Here is a 21,528-nt window from a genome sequence, read left to right on the forward strand (position 1 = left end):
AGGGGAGTTGAGGGAATAGGTAAAAAAAGGTGAAGAGATTAAGAAGTACAGGTTGGTAGCTGCAGAATAGTCATGGGAATGTACAGCACACCATAGGGAATATAGTTGATAATACTGTAAAAACTATGTATAGTGTCAAATGGGTACTAGATTTATCAGGTGATCACTTTGTAAGATATAACTGTTTAATCACTATGTTGTACAACTGAAACTAATATAATATTATAAGTCAACTGTATTGAAAAATAAAAAATTATTAACCATGGAAAAAATTAATTAATGAAAATCAATTCCCCAAATGCAAAATGACATGAGGATTTAGAATTGGAAGCATCTCCCCCACCTCTGCTATACCCCAACCCTTGTTACATTTTTACCTACAGTGCCTGGTAATAGAAGAAAATGGTGATAAATAATGCAAAAAGTGAGAGACCTTGTAGTAGCATGGGAGAAAGGAGAAAGAAAGGCAAGGGAAAGGAGCCAAGCATGGGAGGATGGGATACATGCCCAGAGTTTAAGAATATTCTAATTGGGTGTTCAGAAGTTAGGAATTTGAAAGCCTGGTGGTTGTTGTAATTACACATTCATCTTTGCTATTAAAGCCAAATATGTCATAGCAAGAAAAATTGTGACCTAGGTGTGTTTTCCCTGTAGATATCAAGATGAGTGGGGATGTAGCAGATTCCACAGATGTTCGTAGTGCTCTCAGCCAAGTGGAGACAGGTAAGGGTCTTCTCTTCTGGGGAAGGGTAAATAAAAACAGCTGGTGGGAAAGAACTGTTAAAAACCTTCAAGCCATGTGGTATCTCTTCTGTGGTCTTTTAGCCAATCAGATCCAAAAGCTGGGGCCTAGGAAATGACGGACTTCTCTGAGACATGGGATATGGCACTGCAGCCTTTGAACAGTACATACTGGTCTACAGTGGAACAAAACCTCTGAAGCTAGGCTAGAAAAGGGCCACATTCTTAAAAACAAAACAGAACAATTAGGGAGAAGTTTCACTTTTTGATGCACAATTCCAACACCCCTAAAAGTGGCAGGCTGTGCTCCCAACTGCTACTGACTGACGGAAGGCAGAACTTGTCTAGTAGATGGGAAATACAGCCTTTTAACCCCAGATTTCTCAATAGTCCTAATCATGGAAATAACCAAAGATACCATGCACATGTGGATGGTAAATAAACTTGGTGGCTGGAGATGACTTTACTTTATGAAGAAGAAAAAGAAGACAGGAAAGAATTGAGAAGAAAGTTTCATACCTGTCTGCTTTTAACTTTATAGTCCAACCCTTGGTTTGAAAACTCTATATAATTAAAAATAACTCAGAGAGAGAGATGAGTATAAATTGTAACACCACCAAATACCTTTAAAAGCATCCCAATAAGGCTTCAATTAGTCTTTCATCTGGATCATGGGAGATGTAAAAATTAGAAGTGGAAGAAAATCAGAGTCCTTCAGAGCTAAAATCTTTTTATAGGTCTTCAGGTACAGCCTAGTTTTACTCTTAAAACTAAAAAACTTGGGATAAGGTACAAAAATAATTGGGGTCTTGGGGAGTGGGGCATCTGCAAGATGCATTTACCATAAACTTTTCTGCCCCCATTTAATGTTAAAACAGTATCTATTTGCACAGGTAGAGCTACAGGCTTCATAATTTGCTTCATGTATACAGACTGCTGAACTAGGAGAATATGGGTCAGTTGTATTCATTTTGCTGTTGAATTATTATCAGAGTATATTTTCTTAAGATTCTGTGAAGTGGAACACCTGTTCTTCTTAGTTGAGAAGAAAATTCTCTCCAATCTCAAAAACCCCAGTCCAACTGGAGACTGATAGGCAGGCATAGTTTAGGCTCTGACACTGTTCTAGGAAAAAATTCAAGTGTAGAAGCTAGGATTCAGGAGAAGTTGGGTCACCCTTTACTGGTAGGCTGGAACCAACTATGTTCACTTGGACAGGTTATATTGCCCCAGATACATGGGGACATGGCTAAGAGAATATTAATGTGGGAATAAGACCACACTTAGCAGGCTGGAACTCATGCTCTGTTATTAGTTACATAACCAAGTTATGTTGGGGATAAGAAGGAGCCACACAGAACCCTGAAAGGTGAACCAGGAGAGGGAGGGAGTTCAAATCCTAGGTTGGGATTAGGAAGGTTAAGGTATTATTGACAGTCCCAGCAAGTTCTGACTTCCTATCTGGGACTGTGGGAACTATGTACAGATTAGGTTCTAAGGAGAAATAATCCAGATATAAACTGGAACTTTTGGAATTTGACTATCATCCCAGGGTTACTGCCAATTCAATATGTGACCTTAGACCAGCCACTTTGCCTCTTTAGAAGGCAGGAAGAGATGACCTTTGAAGATTGGATTTAGAATAAAAAACCTGGGATAAAAATCACAGCCCTGCTGCTTACTGGTTGCATGATCTGAAAAGTTAATTTAGCCTTGTCTCTTCTGAAAAGGGGAACAGTTTATGCACTTCTTTGGGAATGGGTTGAGAGTTAGCTGAGATTATGTTTAAAGGCCTTAGCACAGTGGCAGCTGTGATCATCATTACCTCTAATGGCATCATTAGGATTCTGTGATTCTGTAGTATACAGAATGATCATCACTGTTTAGTGCTTTGGGACTACAGGTAGCTGGGGTGCCCTTCCCCCCTTCATTCAGGCCAAGTGGGTCAGCCCCACAGGTTGATTTTTCTCCTTTCACTATTCAGTAAATGATTCTGTATGGCTCCTTAACTCCAAGGAGACGGTGAAGTCCATGTTGTCTGGAAGTTCTCCAATCCTAGTCTTTCACGTACAGGACTCAGCTCAGTGGTTGGTAGCATCCATACTTAGGTGATTGCCAAATCACGACATGTTTTTAAGGGCAAGAAAAAAGAGGTAGTAAATTAGAGTAACCAAACTTCCTGGAAAGTCATTCTTACTCATTTTTTTAAAGAGGAGAGCTTATTATGAGTCACAGTGGTTACCAACTTGGTTTTATGGCTTTCTTTGGATTTTTTAAAAGGCAGATTTCCCCTCCCAGCAGTGCATGAAATAAGGAGTTTGTGTCTGGGTTTAAAGGAACTATAAACAAAGATGACCTAAAAAGCCCCAGCTCCCTGAGAGCACCCTCTATATTACATAAAATCCCCAAAAGGCACAAGTTGAAGGGGAGCTGAGAAAGATGACTTTTCCTATCCACACTGGCCCAGACTGCACAAGAGAGCATTTTCAGATGTAGACACGGACCTCCTGGTTGATAGACACCTGGCAGGGCAGGTCTTTTTTTCCTTTCTTTCTGCTTATCCTTTAGTTAAAGCATAGTTGGAGGAAAAACTGCTCAAGGCCTCAGAGTATGACAGCACTAGGGACCAGAGAAAGCTCCCAATCCCCTGTCCAGTGCTCTTTCTACACCCCTCAGAGGACTGAAGCCAAGCTGTTTCTAGATATTTGTATTATCAGCTTTTCTGTCAATTTCTTTTACCTCCTACCTGTTGTTAGTTTTACTTTTTTTGTAGGCTGACAGCATTTTTTGTTGCTGTCAATTGAGTTGTTGATAAGGATATACCCAAACACACATTTCAAAATGTAATACCCCGGGTATGTAACTGACAACCCCCATATACCTATGCAGCTAACTGTATGACTTTTGACCACACTGGTCTCAGCATAGCCTCAAACTCAGAGTTGTACAAATCTGATAGGCTCAGGAGAAAGGAGGGAAAGAGCATTTTACATTCATGGAGCCTCCTTTCCATACCTGGGCACATATATATCTATCCAAAATTTTACATACATCATCTCATTTTTTATTCTTACAATTCCCATTTTTATCCATGAGAAAATTGTGGCTTAGGATGAGAAACTAATTTTCCCAGGGTCACACAGCTTTAAACCCCAGGCTCTGCCATGATCTCCCTTCAGACTATTGGGTAAGTGTTCTCTCACCTGGACCTTTATTTTTCTCCTTATAAAGAAGGGGTTTGTATAATCTCTAAGGACTGAATTTTAAAAGGTATGTACATGGTTCCACTTTTCCAAATTCTCTCCTATCAGTTTCCACACTCTATGTTTACAAGTAGCCTTTCTCAATGTCAAATTCTCCCTCTCCACCTTATCCTCCTCAGCCCCTCACATTTCCTTCTTTTCATCTTTATTCTCAGCATTCTCTCATCTGACAGCTCCATCTGCCTTGCTATGTTCTGTCTCTAGTCCTCTTCTCTGACCTGGCTGGTAGTCCTCTAGTCAACATTTGTAGAGCACATTTGGGTTATACCTTGGGCTCAGAAAGATGAAGAATCAATCTTGTACTCACAGGGCCTTTCTCTTAATGCAGAAATCCCTTGGCGGAGTGTATAATGGTATCAACTTGTATCTGGAGGAATACATTCAAACACAATGCATTTGGCCTTGACATCAATTCTGTGTGGGGAGATGTTGTATCCCACTTTGCAGATGAGGAAGTTGAGGATGGTGATGAGAAAGAATGTTAGCTGATTTCTCCAATATCACATATCTTGTAAATGACAAAATTAAACCTGGGTCTTTCTAGTGACTTCCTATTCAAAGATGGTGGTGGGAAGACTGGGGACCAACATGGGGAGCCAGACAAAGGATACAAGAGAGTGGCTACAGCAGGGGAGATGAAAAGATTATGGATGGTGGCACTGATGACTGGAGTTAGAGGGGAGCCAAATGCCTGGAAGGTGGGGTGGTATAGTTCAGGAGGCAAAGCCCTATCTGGGTCCAAAATATACTTGTTGGGGAAGAGAGGGAAAGGGCTGGGGTCATGTCACTCCCTTCTGAGGAGGGTGAGAATCTAACATCTGAGAGGACTTTCTCTTTCCCATCTCTTATCCTGAAACAGCCTCACCAATACACCAACTCCTGTCCCACCTTGCCACCCCATTTGACAAAGGATATGGGGTGGGTTTGCAAACCCAGATGACAATGGAGCAAATGCCTTGGCACCCTTGTCCTGCTCAGAGATCTGTCCTACTCTCTATAAGGAAAGCCCAGAGGAAGAAAAGAAGAGCTAGAAGTCAGGGAGAATGGGGCTTTGTCAGTTCCTCTTTCTGTTGCCCTTCTTCTTCGGCTTCCTTTGTCCTGTCTGTGTGGTAGAAGGACTAACACCTGTCCCACCCTTGGTGGTAGAAGGACCACCAAGGCAAGATAGCTGTTTGGGGAACCTGTGCAGGAAGTCTCTCCACTTAACTCTGGGAGCTTTCAACATGGTTTTAAGAAGGAATAAGCATAATTGTATAAGGGATCCCGGAAGGTTAGTGATTCTCATAAGGTCTCAAAAAAGAATGAGTATCGACCCAAGACTAGAAATTCCTTCTCAGTCATTGCATTCCCAGGGCCTCCTTGTCTCTACCTGTACTCAGTCCCCAGGACAAAAAGTTGAGGATAAAGAAAATATGTCTCATCATGACCCAAAGGCAAAGATTCAGGCAGAAACAGGCAGAAGGCTTTAGAGATGAGTTTCATTTTTCACTACAAATACTTAAATGAAACTATCCTTTCAAGGGCATGGAACACAGAAGAAATCTAGGAAGTACTTTTGGGTGAGGGAAGAGTTGAAGGGAAGTGCAGAAGAGTATCCTATTGACAGCCCTTTCTAAGTGAGGCACATGTGTACCTACCTACACATACACACGCACCCTCCAGTTTATGATTAAAAGACAGAGTGTGTGCTTTGTAAAGTGTACACCACATTACAGATACAATCTATTACTAGGTTGATAATTATTGGAAACATTCAGGAAACAAGATATAAGAGCTTTGACTGAATGCTTTGGGACAAACTTGCTTGAGCCCTGGATTTGCTGCAGGAGTAGAATGAAGGGTGTGGGCTGAATGGTCCTCAGGATTTGAGCTTTGACTCTGGTCCTGTACCTCAGTCTGTACTTACTCCATCTCTTACCTCTCTGAAAGAGAAAAATGAAGGTATGATCTCTCAAGACATCCAGGCAGACTGATATGAATTTCTGAGGTTGGAAGGATTCTGAGAGGACATCTTGTTTATACCTCTGTCTTCCTCTGGAGACATTTTAAAACCATCTCTGGAAAATTTTACAATTCTACTGTTCTTAGAGATATTTTTCCCTTCATCTATCCTCTACTATTAAGAAAAGCTAACCCCACAATTTCTCTTGGCCAACTGTTCTTGTAGGATATAATCCTCAGTGCCTGGAAGTGCTTTCTTATCTCTCACTGAAGACAGTCATGCTGCACCATAAGCCCATTGCCTTTGACTTTAACCTTGTCAAACCAGAGTGGCTTCCATCCAATCTTGTGTCCATTTTCTGTGACAGGGAGATTAGAAGGTCTCACTGACCACATTGGCTTCATACTATGGCTCTGTGTGCTCGAGATCTCAGAAGAACAGCCTGGATTGTTAGAAATCCCCTATCTACCTCTAGCACTCAGAGAACCTTAGCAAATAAAATAGCTGCAACAACCTGTCACACCTGTACCACAACCTTAAAACTCATGTAAAATTTACTTTTTTGTTCATAGATTCCCAAACCCAAGCCCACAGGGTAGACAAGGCAGGACCATAATGCTCAGATGAGCTGTGGATGGCCGGGCTAGTCCTGCCTGGTATCAGTTCTTCTTCCTTTTGGAGGTCCGTTGAAGGAAATGCTCCTCCCACCATCCATCCTGTTGCCATCTCCTTGGCCCCCAGAAGAACATGGACCTCCTTTATTTTCAACTTAAAAGGGAAAGAATTTATGGACCTAGTAGGGGGTATCCCTGTGCTGTCTTTACCAATCTGAGCTCCACTTAGTTTCATTAGTGGTCATTCTTTAGAGCACAGCCTGTCAAACAGTCTGAAGTGCATGGGTCTTTTACTTCCAATACTTTCATAGACCAGTACTTGGTCTGATTGTTCAGGACTGGCACACAGCTAGCACCTACCACACACATTTATCAGGACCCAAATTGCTCTATACCTGCAGCAACAGGGAGAGCCCACTAATCAAGTGCTTGGGGTGCTCTTAACATTTCTAAATTCTTACTTTCTGTATTTTTACATACTGGATCTCACACCTTAATGGACAGTTCACAGACCGGCCATGGACAGTGGAGTACACTGAGGTGCTCTGCCTTGGAGGAGTTTGCAGTGTATATCAAAATATCCCTTTCTTCAGCATTCCATGAGGAATGGCTACAGCAGACCCTGGGTACATCTTAAGACCTTCTTATATTCCTTCTACTCCTGTTGTGGGCATTGTTAGAGTGATGAGAGGAGATCCACTAGGAAAGAGGGTCCCAGGCTATCCTTTGCTGACAGGGGCGACAGTACCTACACAGAGGCTGAGAGACTGGGTTTTGAGGAACATCCAGAGATTCAGGCCACTGCAGCTTCCTGGGCCTCATCCCTTTACTAAGTCACAAAAATTGTAATACCCCTCATCCCCAGCTGTGAATAAATGCCTCTGGTGTCTTGGGTCCATCCTCTTCCTCAAGAAACAATTAGGGCAATGAACATCTGGTGTGTAAAAGTGATAAGTAAGTGGAAAAAGAATTTAAAGTAAAATCAGTAACAAAATTAGGATGTTCTAGGGTCTTCAGGAGCAGCCAAAATCCAGGCATTAACTACAATGAAATGTAGTTACATTTTGTTCTACCCCATCCTACAAGACACACACAGAGACTAGACCCACACTCACAAAATCCCCATCTCACAACCCTCTGGAAGGCTGAGGGGTGTACCCACTGGAAGTCTTTCTTTCTGGTTCAGGCTGCTCTGTCACAGACAGGCTTAGATCCTTGAGGGGGCTTGGGAAGCTAAACAGGTGTCTGGAAATGGAAATTGGAGTCTCAGATAGCTTCTGATGGTGGATTTCTTGAGTTTAAATCATTCTCCCAAGCAAGGGATTTGCCTAGAATGACCCACCTTTAGGAAGAGTTGCTGAGGGGAGAAGCTTGGTCTAGCTTCTCTCTTATTCCTGCTCCCCACAGCCTTTGGTCTGAGAGAGGGGGAAAATAATCAGTTTAAGTGCTCTTCAAAGGGAAGCTGTATACAGTCATTCCAGTTGAGGCTGTTTCCCCCTTACTAGAGCCTGAGGAGAACCTGGCAGGGAAGGCCAGGATCAGAGAATGAAGAGACCCACAAAGGCTAAATTTCATTTCTAAGGTACTTCAGCCACAGATACTTCAAAGTCCCCTTCTGGCACCTCCAGGGACTAGTGCTCAGTGCCGGAAGTGGGAGGAGGGTGCTCCGTGCATAACAGCAGGACCCTGAGAGACTCAGGGAGGGAAGTCAAGCTTTTGTACCAAGCCAGGAGCATGGGAAACTGAGTTGCAGGCATCTCCCCAAAAGCACCAGTGCTATTGACTTCAAAAATAATAGGTATTAATTTGCATGACATTTTACATACAGGTTTCATGCTGTGCTTTTCACCTCCTGGCACTGGCACCTCCAAAGACCCCTTAGGTAGTCCCTCTCCTGCCCTCAGAGTAAGGGCATTGCTATGTGTTGTCTAGACTTCAGAACTTTCCTACCACCATCTAGCCTATTCTTGGATTAGCCCAGAGCAGGGTGGGGGACAGCAGTTCACCTTACTTAGGTGTACCCAGTTCAGGTTTGCCAGAGAGGTACAGGCAGGCAGCCTGGCAGATCTGGATTCTGCTGAGCACCTTGGTTAGGGGTACCCTACTTACCTGCAGTAAGGCCTCCCCAGCAGGGGGATTACACAGACACCCCTCCACCCCTTTCCAAGCCTACTCAGGCTGGAAGTCAGAGACAGTTGCCGAAAAGAAAGGAGACTCAGTGGTGGCTATGATGGTAGGGTCTGAACATTTGATTTGCATAGGAAGGTGATTTCCATATTTCTAGGTGAATTTCCATATCCCTGCCTCAAAGCCTGTTGGGACAGAGAGGGGGAGTGGGGAGAGGCCATTTGAAATTCAAATGAGGATGATTAAGGTTTTTTTGTGGAGGGAAGCCTGGACAAAAGGGGTTAAGGTAGCTAGCAAAAGTCTGCTTTGGCTCAAAGTTATTAAATGGGAAGCAGCACTTAGTTGGCTCCCTGCCACCTATCTGAAGACCCTGGAGATCTGCTGGTGGTCTGGCTAGGCTGGGTATTAGGATCAATGAACTGGGTCTTTATCCCCTCCTGCCCCTGGACTCAATTTACCTCTCAGTGTCCTGAGGATGCTTGAGCTCATGAGAACCATTGAGTGAGTTCTAGTTCTGGGCCCTGACTTACCTTCTTCTGGTGAGTGTGAAATTGGTGAGACCGTCTATACTTTCTTGTTTGGCTGAGGAGGTGTCAAGACAGGTGGATTCTGAATTCATCTATACCACTAATCTGTGCTCTTGGACAAGTCATCTCAGTTTCCCATCTTTGGACCTGAGTTTGTGCACTAGTTGAAGGGTATGAACTTGAGGGTCTCTAAAATCACTTCTAACTCTAAGAGATGTTGTGATCTCTGAACACACTCTGATCCTTCTATTTCCTATGGGAGGCAATAGAGCCTCCCATAGAGTAATGCTATTTGCTAGTATTATTATCAGAAGGACAAACTGTCCACATGATAGGGCAATGACCCAGCAGCTAATCCAGGGAAACTCAATTAGAAATACAGGCTGTCCCCTCAATAGACCTGCCTGTGAATTCATTCACTCACAGCCAACACACTGTCATATTCATTTATATTTAGGAGCAAGAAGCATACTTCAGCTAAGGACTCCAGGAGCAGTTATCAAAGCTTAGTGGTCACTCCACTGAAGGCCCACCCAGGTGGAGGTGTATGTCACCTGAATCCAGTGTGGTCTCCTGGTGTCCATCTTGACTCAAGTTTGTCTCTACTTCTCAAGAAGTAAGGTCATGGCAGAAAGAAGGGGAGAGAACTGACAGAGCAATGACCTCCTCCTAGGACCCAGTGTTGAGATGGGAGTCAATGAGACAAGAGGATATTTATAGTTTTGGAAAAGCTAAAGGTCTTTTTTAACCCTTGAGTTGCAGTATCAACTCCCTGTGAAGTTTTTGGAGATAGTATGGTGTGGTATGGACAGCTTTAGCTGGTGAATGGACATGGGTATCAGTTTCTACTCAGTGATTTACTAATCAGTAACCTTGGGCAAGTTGATTAACCCCTTTGAGACTCACCTTTTCTCATCTGCATAATGGGACTAATAAGAGCACCTACTCATAGGGTTGTTGTGAGGATTAAATGCTGTCATATTTATAAAATATTTACTACAGAGCTTGGTGCATAGTAAATGCTCAATAAATGTCGGCTATTAATTATTCTTATTATTTGAAAACAGTGTTTTGCTGCCAAATGTTTTAAAATTCTCTGATCCACTCCTAGTCTCCTATTTTATGGGGGAAAAGATCAGGGTCAGAAAAAGGGAATGACTTTCCCAAGGTCACAGTCAGGGTTTGAAACCAATGTTTCTTTAGGAGCCCTTTCTCCAGAGGCAAGTCCTTCATCTTTTGTTCTGGTTTGTTGTTTTGTTGGACAAAGTTTCCCATTTTCCCACCACCATTCCCTCAGAAGTGGCTCATCCAGCCCCAGGAACACAGACCCCACAGAGGAGAGGAAGACATGACCCTGATAGCATTATACCACTTGAGGGAAGGGACACAGTGTCTGGGGGCAGAAGATGGCTGTGTGACATCTCTGGCAAAACAGGAGTTCTGTAGTTCTGGCCCTGTAGACCTCAAAGGTGGGATGAGGATTATGAAAAGTACACCAAGGATATGAAAGTACACTGCAAATCAAAAGAAGAAACCCTGTACATGTCATCATGACCCATGCATGTTGGCAAGCACATTGGCCCAGGAACCAGGTCATTAAAATTTGAGCTCTTTCCCTCCCCTCCAGCTCTAATGCTATGACCCAGCCTCAGTTTCCTTATTTATAAAGGAGTCGTGAGGAATAAATTAAAGGAGAATATACCTAGGCAGCTTTTTGAAGTGTGAGTTATTCTACAAATGTGAGATAACATCTCTCATCTAAGCTTTCTTACTACACACATGCCCCTCTCAGCTGCACAGAGCATATCTGCATGCCTGCATGAGAACCAGATCCTGACCACATGCCTCCTCTAGTAGCTCCCCTGACCTTCTTCCCCACCCCTTTTTACCTTGCTTCACTCTACTCTGGAAAGAGAGTGAGGATACAAGCTCTTGGTCTCTTACTGATCTTGAACCACTTTGAACCTCTTCCTCTTTCAAGTTTGGGTGAGGAGTGGAGAGGGTGCTAGTCTGAAGTTGACTGTGAAAGGGTGCTGTGGGCTGTTATGTCGAGAGTCAAGTCTAGACATGGAACTCTAGAGACTTGTTCCTGCTTTGCTATTTGTTGCCTGTATGACCTTTAGCGCCTCACTTCTCTGTGGAACTCAGTTTCCTCATCTATAAATGGCATGCACAATGCCAGGAATCTCTATGCTCCCATCAGACACAAAAATATTCTGATAGAAAAATATCAGCTGAGTTGCTTCTCTGAGACATATGCACTGGATACAACCGCAACCCTGGATTTATTTAACAAAGTTTTTTTTAAAGGTGTTCTGTTGTTGTTGTTGTTTTTCCAGGGTCAGAGTACTGTGAGTTGAGACCTTAGTGGGGAACCTGGCTCCTCTGGCCCCATATGTTGCCACCCTGGATTGACTCGCTGACCTCTTTTCCTAGGACCTGGCATGATTGCCCAGGATGCTTCTTCAAGTTAGCCCCTGACCACAGGAAATCATCCTGGGCAGTTGTAGTGATGACCACAGCATCAGCATATATCTGGCAAGAGATAAGGGGGCAATGCAGGGAATCCCTGAGAGGCCCATCTATAGCTCAGACTGAGAAGAAATGAGGATTGTATTTCCTAAAAAAATTTGAAGACCTTGGTGAGGACCCTTTCACTGATCAATGATTGACATGACAAATTTCAGAGGGAAGCTGGGAGTACCTGTCCTCCATGGCATGGCCCCAGGCTCTTGATATCTGTGGGAAGGTACTGAAGAGCAAGACCTAGGGGTTCCATCTCATGACTGCACATGTGGAAAAGTCATCAGGATACTCGCATAGGCCATGTCTCAAGGAAGCCCTGAGGTTAGTCATGTTTACTCTGCTTCAAATCATGAAAATCTCCAAGTCCATAGACCTTCAGAGGTAGAGGGAACCTGAGAGAACATCTTGTCCTGGGAGAGTAAATGAGTTTCTACAGGAGAGCTAATCCTGATTACTAGTGATTCACTGAGCACTGAGTTTAGGAAAAGGAAAAGGAAAAGGGTGCAGGGATCCATTCATAATATCTTCCCTGGGCATGGCTTGTATGCATGCTGCATTTTTGCTATTGTTCTCTATACCCCTAGAGGTAAAGTGACTTGACCAAGGACTCTCAGCTAGTGGAGAACTGAAACTCAAGTCTCCCAGCTCTCCCAGTGCTCTCCCACAGTCTATCACAGATCCTCTTGTGTCCTGCTCTTCATTTGGCATCAGGGTCATCCTCAGGGTCCTCATGGTTTCTCACTCCTGGGCATAAGATAGCAGGAATGCAGACAGAAACTTCTTGTTTTAATAATTAATGGAAATTGAAGGCTACAGAGATTAAGCCACTTGTCCAAAGTTCAGTGTGAAATAGCTGCTGAAGTCACCCTCAAGATCAGTTTACCATGTAGTGTCTATACAAAACTCTGATCACTAGGCAATATTTTCTAGTTCCTAGGAGGACAAAATAGGTAGGCATGGTGTGTTTCAGAGTCCTGGAAAAAACTGTTTGGACTGGTTTAAATGACTGCACTGGGAAGTCCCTTGGTTTGCCCTGGTGGCTGGCTGCCCAGGAGTGTTTCCAAGGTACTGGTGACTTTAATAATTGCCATCCAAGGAAGTGCCAGGAAGTTGCGAAGTGGCCATAAAGTATCGCTGGAAGCCTTACTGGGTTATACTGGGAGTGGACCTTGTGAGAGGAGAAGTAATTCAGAAATGGGAGAGGTTCAGCCTCATTGCTGAATGCTCTTCATATTGTTTACTAGGCAGAAGTGAAAAATCCTGCTGGAACGGTTCTTCATTCTTGTGCTGCCACCTCCCTCACCCAGAGAATAACTCCCCAGGCAAACTCACACTCCAGTGCTGCCAAAGCTATGCAAATCAGTGGGGCCTTCAAGGCTGCAGGCTTAGAGGTGGAAAGACAGAGGGCTGGCGCCAGGAGGACTCCTACCATCTACTTTCTGACAGGGGTCCTGGCCAAGGCAGCTCAGCACTGCTGACCTGGTGCCCACCAGATGTCATGAGAGGAGAGATATAAGTTGAAGTTGCTCTTGACTCCCAGTACCTCTCCTTGGCCCTTCTCATGAGGACTTTGCTGGGTATTACGACCATGCTGGCCCTGAGGAAACTCAGCCTAGAATCTTGGGCTTTGAATTAATTCAGTGTACCTTTTACCCCCTTTTGATCACTTAATATCATTTTCTATCGGTGAATATGTGATGTTCCTATTTAACTCAACCTCTCTACCTGCACCCCTAGCTTCTTAATTTGCAGGAAGCTCTTTAGTATAGATGAACAGATCTATGTACTACATGGGACCAGGAAGATGCTGGAGTTGGGGGAGCTAAATTGGGGCTTTGATGCTATCCTCAGATGCTAATAATGGACTCATGCTAGAGTGGGAAGAATATACCACATTGGGATTGGAGATATGGCTTTTGTCTCTCCTTGACGATCATTTCCAATACACACCTGTACTTTAAAAGCTCTGTCACTTTATGCATATCACTTAACCTTATTGAGACTCAGTTTTTTCACCTATAAAATGGGATAAATAATAATGCTTCATCTTCCCAAATGCAGGGAACTTACCCTGATGATTTCCTGAGGTCCATCCTAGCCCCACGAGCCAGGATTTCAATGTATTGACTCTCGTCTTGCTTTCTTGCTGGGATCTCATGGCCCAGAGATTCCCAGGGGATCATGAGAATTAAAAAGGCCTGAAGAGACCCCAACTGGTGGCCCTTGCAGCTTAGTAAAGATATCACCCGTTAGCTCCATCAAGACCTTCAAACTGGGGATTCTGAAGCTTCCTTTGTGAGCCCTTTCCCACCTACCTTTCCCCTCTGTATCCTTATCTTTTATTTGTGTGAAGAACAAACAGGACAGAGGAAAATGATAAGGAGAGTTCTTTGGTCTTTTCTGTGCCTCTCTATGCATAGACAGTGACCAGCTTCTAGGAGGGGAAGAAAAAGCACTAGGCATTTCAGTCATTTGCATTGAACCCTAAGACTTCAGAGATGGAGGGAATTTAAGAGGTCACCTGAGAGCCCCCTCTTGATGCTATCGAATTGCCTCTTAATTAAAAAATCGCTTCTTGAAGGGAAGTTAAGGGGAAAAAGGGGGAGGGATTTGGAGGAACAAATAGGAAGGACACAGGGACGAGAACTAAGGGGGGTGGAAATGGGAGGGAGGTGGGGAGCAAGGGGCGGGGGAGGCTGGGATGGGAAAAATAGACAAAAAACTGTACTTGAAAAATAACTAAATAAAATTAATTTTAAAAAATCGCTTCTTTAACATCATTGAAATAAGCAGCCTCTGCTCAAATATTCCTAGCAATGGACACTCTGTTGATGTGAAATTTCAGGTTTCATTGCTGAAAATTCCACTTGTTAAAAAATTATTAAAATAAGATGAAACCTGCTTCCCCAAAACTTCTACTGTTGGCTCTTGTTCAGCCTTTTGGAGCTACACCAAGCCTGCTTCACTTCCATGCCAATATTTGGGGAGAAAGGAAAAGTCCACTGACATTTATTTAAGCACTTACAATGTACCAGGCACTATGCCAAGTGACTTCAAATATTTCCTTATCAAATTGTTTTGTAAAACTTTTATTTTAAAACCTACATACATACAGAAAAGAGAGAAAACAAGTTTAACTAATAATTTAATAATCTAACATTTAACATTAATATAATAATGTTATATTATTGCTGAATATATAATAATTTAACATTTTGTTATATTTGCTCCATAAATTTTTAAAAATATTTTATTTTTAATTTTCTATTGTAAACATTTTTTTAATTTTATTTAGTTATTTTTCAAGTACAGTTTTTTGTCTATTTCTATTGTAAACATTTTTAAACACACACAAAAGTACAGACAAATACAATAAGACCCCATATACTCATAGCTTACTCCTAACAATAATCAAATTTCTGTTGTTATGGAATATTTTCTTATCTATTATGGACATTATAGTATTTCAATGATAAATATGGCAGTATGCATCTCTAAAACATAAGGACAATTTCCTTTAACCACAATACTATTATCACACTTTGAAAAAAAGAATCTCTCTTTTAATTTTCATGGCAATCCTACGAAGAAGGTTTTATCTGAAGGCAAAAGTTTTCTTCTCTAGGCTAAATATCCTTTCTTCATCTGGTATGATGTCTGGGTTCTTTACCATCTTTGTCCCCATGCTCTTTGTCCAGTTCACTGGGGCCCTTTTTTAAAATGATGTCCTAAACTGTCATGATGCTCATTGGTAAAGATCTGTAATTGAGACAGGATAATATGAAGCTAGGAAAATTCCTTGGCAAGTAGAATAGGAAAACCGAGACAGACTGTTCAACGAACTGGCCAAGCAAATTACAACCAGATACCTCCCTAGACATAACATCTAGGCCTCAGTTGTATTTCAGCTCCAGGCCCAGAAAAGCAGCAAAACCAGCTGGGTGATGTTAGGACCCACTACAATAACTGAAGACCCCCTGATCTGACACTAACCCATCAGTGAAAACCATGACCCTGAAAGGGCACACCTGGAAAACTCATGAATATTCTGCCGAAACCCTTTCCTGAGACTTCCCCTAAGATTCCCGCCTGCCTATAAGAAACACATAAAAGCCTCAAGTAAAAGGACCTAGTTCATGCCCTCTCCAACTGGGGAGCAGCCTGAACTATTCCCTTCTTCTTCCCCCACTTTTTTCTTCATGGGTGCACATCTCCTAAATTCTAAGGCAATGGGCAGCTGGTATCTTGCCCTGGGCCAATCTCCTGAGCCTGTCCCCAAAACCCTATTTTCTCAGTCTTCCCAGAGAGCTAAGGCAGCCCATCCCAGGCTCTTCTGTTGCTTCCTCTATGATAAGCCCTTCCTTGTTTCACTGTCCCCAGCATTAATAAACAAATTTTCTTAGTAATCTGGACTCCTATTGTGAAATCTTTCCTACATAAAGTCAAGAACCCACACACTGTGGCTGGCCTGAGGCAGACCTATTGAAGCCAGAACTATGTCTGGTAGCATAATGATCTGCATCTACGCTAATGCATAGCACAGCATTAGCTGCTTAAGCATCCATGTGAGCACATTTTGGTACTGAGCTTCAATCAACAAAAACTCTCTTTTTGTTGTTTTTGTATTTTTTCACATGAGATACTCTAATGACAACTCCCCTATCTTCCCTTACCCTCAGGGAACTGCAGTATGTTTATTTCCAAACAATGTCTGCCAATAAACAGAAATGGGAATCAATTTTTACATTTTTTCCTTTGGAAGTAGGAGGTATATTAGATTTATTTTGAAGATTTAGCCTCTTTAAAAATGTAAAATACAGCCCTGGCTGGTGTAGGTCAGTGGTTTGAGTGCTGCTTTGCTAACCAAGGGGATGCCAGTTTGATTCTCAGTCAGGGCACATGTCTGGGTTGCAAGCCATGTCCCCCATGTGGGGTGTGCAAGAGGCAACCACACATTGATGTTTCTCTGCCTACCTCCCTCTCTCTCTCAAAATAAATAAATAAATAAATAAATTTAAAAAATTCTGGCCAAGATGGAGGCATAGGTAGACATACTGTGCTTCCTCACACAACCAAAAGAAGGACAACAAAAAATTAGAAACAAAAAGCAACCAGTACTGACAGAAAACTGAACTGTATGAAAGTCCAAAAACCAAGGAGTTAAAGTACACACATTCATCCAGAATGATAGGAGGGGCAAAGTAGGGCAGCTGGGTGCGGAGGGGTCACAGCGAAGAGGTGGCTGGCAGAAGCTGGGCCACAAGGCAGCAGTGGGTGAACACAGCAAGGCAGTGCATTGTGGAGGGGCCTGGTGCACAGGGTGGCTGGTGGACAGGGCAGTCCCACATTTGCTCACAGATAAACCAGGCAAAACTGGGGCACCAGATAGACTGCGCAACCCAGGGTCCCAGCAAGGGGAAATAAAGCCTCTAAACACCAATTTAAAACACCAATTTGACCTGTGGGGGTTAAGGCAGCAGCGGGACTCTCCTGGCCTCACAGGTCACAGGAGAGTTTGTTGGAGAGACCCACAGGGTCCTAGAATGTACACAAACCCACTCACATGGGAATCAGCACCAGAAGGGCCCAGTTTGCTTGGGGAAGTGGCAGAAGTGACTAAAAACTGGCAGAGAGTGGAGCAAGTGCCATTGTTTCCTCTCTGACCCCTCCCCCACATACAGTGTCACAGTTCAGGGAATGGTTGCCCTGCCCTGTTGAACACCTAAGACTCCGCCCCTCACTACATAACAGGTGCGTCAAGACAAAAAAAAAAATGGCCCAAATGGAAGAACAGATCAAAGCTCCAGAAAAAATACAACTAAGCAACAAAGAGATAGCCAACCTATCAGATGCACAGTTCAAAACACTGGTAATCAGGATGCTCAAAGAATCGGTTGAATTTGGTTGCAAATTAGATGAAAATATGAAGGCTATGCTAAGTGAAATAAAAGAAAATGTACAGAGAACCAATAGTGATGGGAAGGAAACTGGGACTCAGATCAATGGAGTGGACCACAAGGAAGAAAGAAACAACAAAACAGAAAAGAATAAAGAAACAAGGATTCAAAAAAATGAGGAGAGGCTTAGGGACCTCCAGGACATATTTAAATGTTCCAGTGTCCTAATTTTAGGGGTGCCAGAAAGAGAAGAGGAAGAGCAACAAGTGGAAAAGTTACTTGAACAAATAATAAAGGAGAACTTCCCCAATCTGGCAAAGGAAATAGACTTCCAGGAAGTCCAGGAAGCTCAGGGAGTCCCAAAGAAGTTGGACCCAAGGAGGAACACACCAAGGCACAACATAATCACATACCCAAGATTAAAATGAAGGAGAGAATCTTAGAAGCAGCAAGAGATAAGGAGACAGTTACCTACAAAGGAGTTCCCCTCAGACTGTCAGCTGATTTCTCAAAAGAGACCTTACAGGCAAGAAGGGTCTGGAAAGAAGTATTCCAAGTCATGAAAGACAAGGATCTATATCCAGTATTGCTCTATCCAGCAAAGCTTTCATTTAGAATGGAAGGGCAGAGAAAGTGCTTCTCAGATAAGGTCAAGTTCAAGGAGTTCATCATCACCAAGCCCTTATTACATGAAATATTAAAGGGACTTATCTAAGAAAAAGAAGATAAGAAACATGTACAGTAAAATGGCAGCAAACTCACAATTATTAACAACCACATCTAAAACAAAAACAAAAACAAACTAAGCAAACAACTAGAACAGGAACACAACCACAGAAATGGAGATCACATGGAGGGTTATCAACAGGGGAGTGGGAGGAGAAGAGAGGGGGAAAAGGTACAGAGAACAAGTAGCATAGATGGCAGGTAGAAAATAGACAGGGGGAGGGTAAGAATAGTATAGGAAATGTAGAAGCTAAAAAACTTACAAGTGTGACGCATGGACATGAACTAAAGGGGGCAATGTAGGTGGGAGGGGGTGTGCAGGGTGGAGGGGAGTGAAGGGGAAAAATAGGACAACTGTAATAGCATAATCAATAAAATACATTTTTTAAAGAAAGAAAAAAATAAGGATGGAAACTTCTCTAATTTGATGGGGGAAATAGTCACACAAATCCAGAAAGCACAGAGGATCCCAGTCAAGATGAACCCAAAGAGGCCCACTCCAAGACACATCATAATTAAAATGGCAAAACTTAAAGACAAAAAATCTTAAAGGCAGCAAGAGAGAAACAGGAAGTAACATACAATGAAGCCCTGATAAGCCTAGCAGCTTACTTCTCAACAGAAATACTACAAGCCAGAATGAAATGGCAAAAAATATTCTAAGCAATGAAAAACAAAGTCCTGCAATCAAGACTACTCTACTCAGCAAGGTCTCAATTAAAATGGAAGGTAAAATAAGGAGTTTCCCAGGAAAAAGAAGGCTGAAAGAACACAGCTCCACCAAAACAGCACTGCAAGATATGCTAGAGACTGCTTTGAGAAAGGGAGGAAAAAAGTGAGAGAGAGAAGAACACATGTACAAAGTGGGTAAATGTCAGTGAATATGTACTTATCATGAATATCCTTTAAATATAAAAAGATTAAAGGCTTCATTAAAAGACATATGGTAGCCCTGGCTGGTGTGCTTCAATGGATTGAATGCTGGCCTGTGAACCAAAGGTTCACTGGTTTGACTCCCAGTCAGGGCACATGCCTAGGTTGCAGACCAGATCTGGTACCGAGTAGGGGTTGCATGTGAGACAACCATACATTGAAGTTTCTTCTTTTTTTTTTTTTTTTGAAAAATTTTAAAAACTATTGTTTGGCTTATAACCAAACACTATTTTTTTTAATTTTATTGATTATGCCATTACATTTGCTCTATTCCCCCCTCCATTCCCCTCCACCCTGCATACCCCTCCCCCACCATTTCCCCCTTTAGTTCATGAACACGTGTCTCAAATTCTTTAGATTCTGTATTTCCCCTACTATTCTTACCCTCCCCCCTATCTATTTTCTATCTACTGTCTATGCTACTTATTTTCTCCCCCCCTTCTCCTCCTCCCACTCCCCTGTTGCTAACCCTCCATGAGATCTTCATTTCTATGGTTCTGGTCCTGATCTAGCTGTCCTCTTAGTTTGCTTTTGTTTTAGGTGTGGTTGTTAATAACTGTGAGTTTGCTGTCCTTTCACTGTTCATCTTTTTTATCTTCTTTTTCTTAGGTAAGTCCCTTTAACATTTCATATAATAAGGGCTTGGTGATGATGAACTCCTTGAATTTGGTCTTATCTGAGAAGCACTTTATCTGTCCTTCCATTCTAAATGAAAACTTTGCTGGGTAGAGCAATCTTGGTTGTAGGTCTTTGGTTTTCATGACTTGGAATACCTCTTTCCAGCCCCTTCTTGCCTGTAAGGTCTCTTTTGAGAAATCAGCTGACAGTCCGATGGGAACTCCTTTGTAGGTGACTGTCCCCTTCTCTCTTGCTGCTTCTAGGATTCTGTCCTTCATTTTAATCTTGGCTAATGTAATGATGATGTGCCTTGGTGTGTTCCTTCTTGGGTCCAACTTCTTTGGGACTCTCTGAGCTTCCTGGATTTCCTGGAAGTCTATTTCCTTTGCCAGATTGGGGAAATTTTCCTTTATTATTTGTTCAAATAAGTTTTCCACTGGTGGCTGTGCCTTTCCCCCTTCTGTTACCCCTATAATTCGGATGTTGGAACGTTTAAAGATGTCCTGGAGGTTCCTAAGCTTCTCCTCATTTTTCTGAATTCTTATTTCTTCATTCTTTTCTGTTTGATCATTTTTTTTCTTCCTTCTGGTCCACTCCCTTGATTTGAGTCCCAATTTTCTTTCCATTACTATTGGTTTCCTTTGTATTACCATTCATTTCAATTAGTTTAGCTTCCATATGTTTCTCTAATTTGTGACTAAAATCAACCAGTTCTGTAAGGATCCTGGTAACCAGTGTTTTGAACTGGGCATCTGAAAGACTGGCTATTTCTTCATCGCTTAGATCTATTGGTTCTGGGGCTCTGAGTTGTCCTAGAGCCATTTTTGGTCTATTCGTGCTGTTAAGTAAGCGGAGCGAAGCCTTAGTTGTTTACCAGGATGGGGCAACCCAGGTTTGTGATGCTGTGTGTGGGGGCGTGGTCAGAGAGGGAGCAATGGCGGTCCTCTCCGCTAGCCCAGTCCGTCCAGTCACACCACTTGCCCTGGGCTTGTTTATCCGATGGGAATTGTGCGAGCCTGCTGCCCCGCGCAGGCTTCCCTTCTCACTGGTTTCTCCGCACGCAGATGCGCGACCGACCGAGACAGCCCGCCGTGACTCTTCCCTGTGCGCTCCTGTATCTAGCTCGCGATCACGCCTTCGCACCGCGCACCACCTGGGAATTTTTTCTTGCTAACCTGCTCCGCTGCTGGTTTCACTTCTCTTACCGGTTTAGCTGAGCATTTAGTTGTCTTTGGACTCCGTATTGTCGATTTTCCGTGTGGCTTGGTTGTGATTGTTGTTAAAAATAGTTGTTCTTAGATTTGGTTGTGCACAGAGGCAAGTGGTTCCTCCACCTACGTCTCCATCTTGGCGGAAGTCCTGAAGTTTCTTTCCCTCTCCTTCCTCCCTCCACCTCTGTCTGATATAAATAAATAATATATTTTTTAAAAAAGACATAGGGTGGAGAATGGATAAGAAAACATGACCATCACATATGCTGCCTACAAGACACCAAAATCAGAACAAAAGACCTATACTGACTGAAAGTGAAGGGTTGGAAAAAAATATTCCAAGCAAATAGATAGGAAAAAAAAGCCAGCATAGCAATACTTATGTCAGACAAAATAGACTTCA

At 42.8% G+C, this 21,528-nt stretch overlaps 1 long non-coding RNA gene across 1 annotated transcript in view; it reads left to right on the forward strand.

Moving 5' to 3' along the window:
- The first annotated feature begins 679 nt into the window (after positions 1-679).
- LOC128628533 (uncharacterized) overlaps positions 680-21,528 on the forward strand; it is a 46,638-nt gene continuing 25,789 nt past the window's right edge. Inside the window, exon 1 of the long non-coding RNA XR_008392947.1 lies at positions 680-723. This is a non-coding gene — a long non-coding RNA (uncharacterized LOC128628533). The remainder of the gene's footprint in view (positions 724-21,528) is intronic.

The sequence above is a fragment of the Artibeus jamaicensis genome, unplaced genomic scaffold (genome assembly GCF_021234435.1).
Source record: "Artibeus jamaicensis isolate MK-2021 breed Jamaican fruit bat unplaced genomic scaffold, CSHL_Jam_final contig_196, whole genome shotgun sequence".
Classification (NCBI taxonomy): Eukaryota; Metazoa; Chordata; class Mammalia; order Chiroptera; family Phyllostomidae; genus Artibeus; species Artibeus jamaicensis.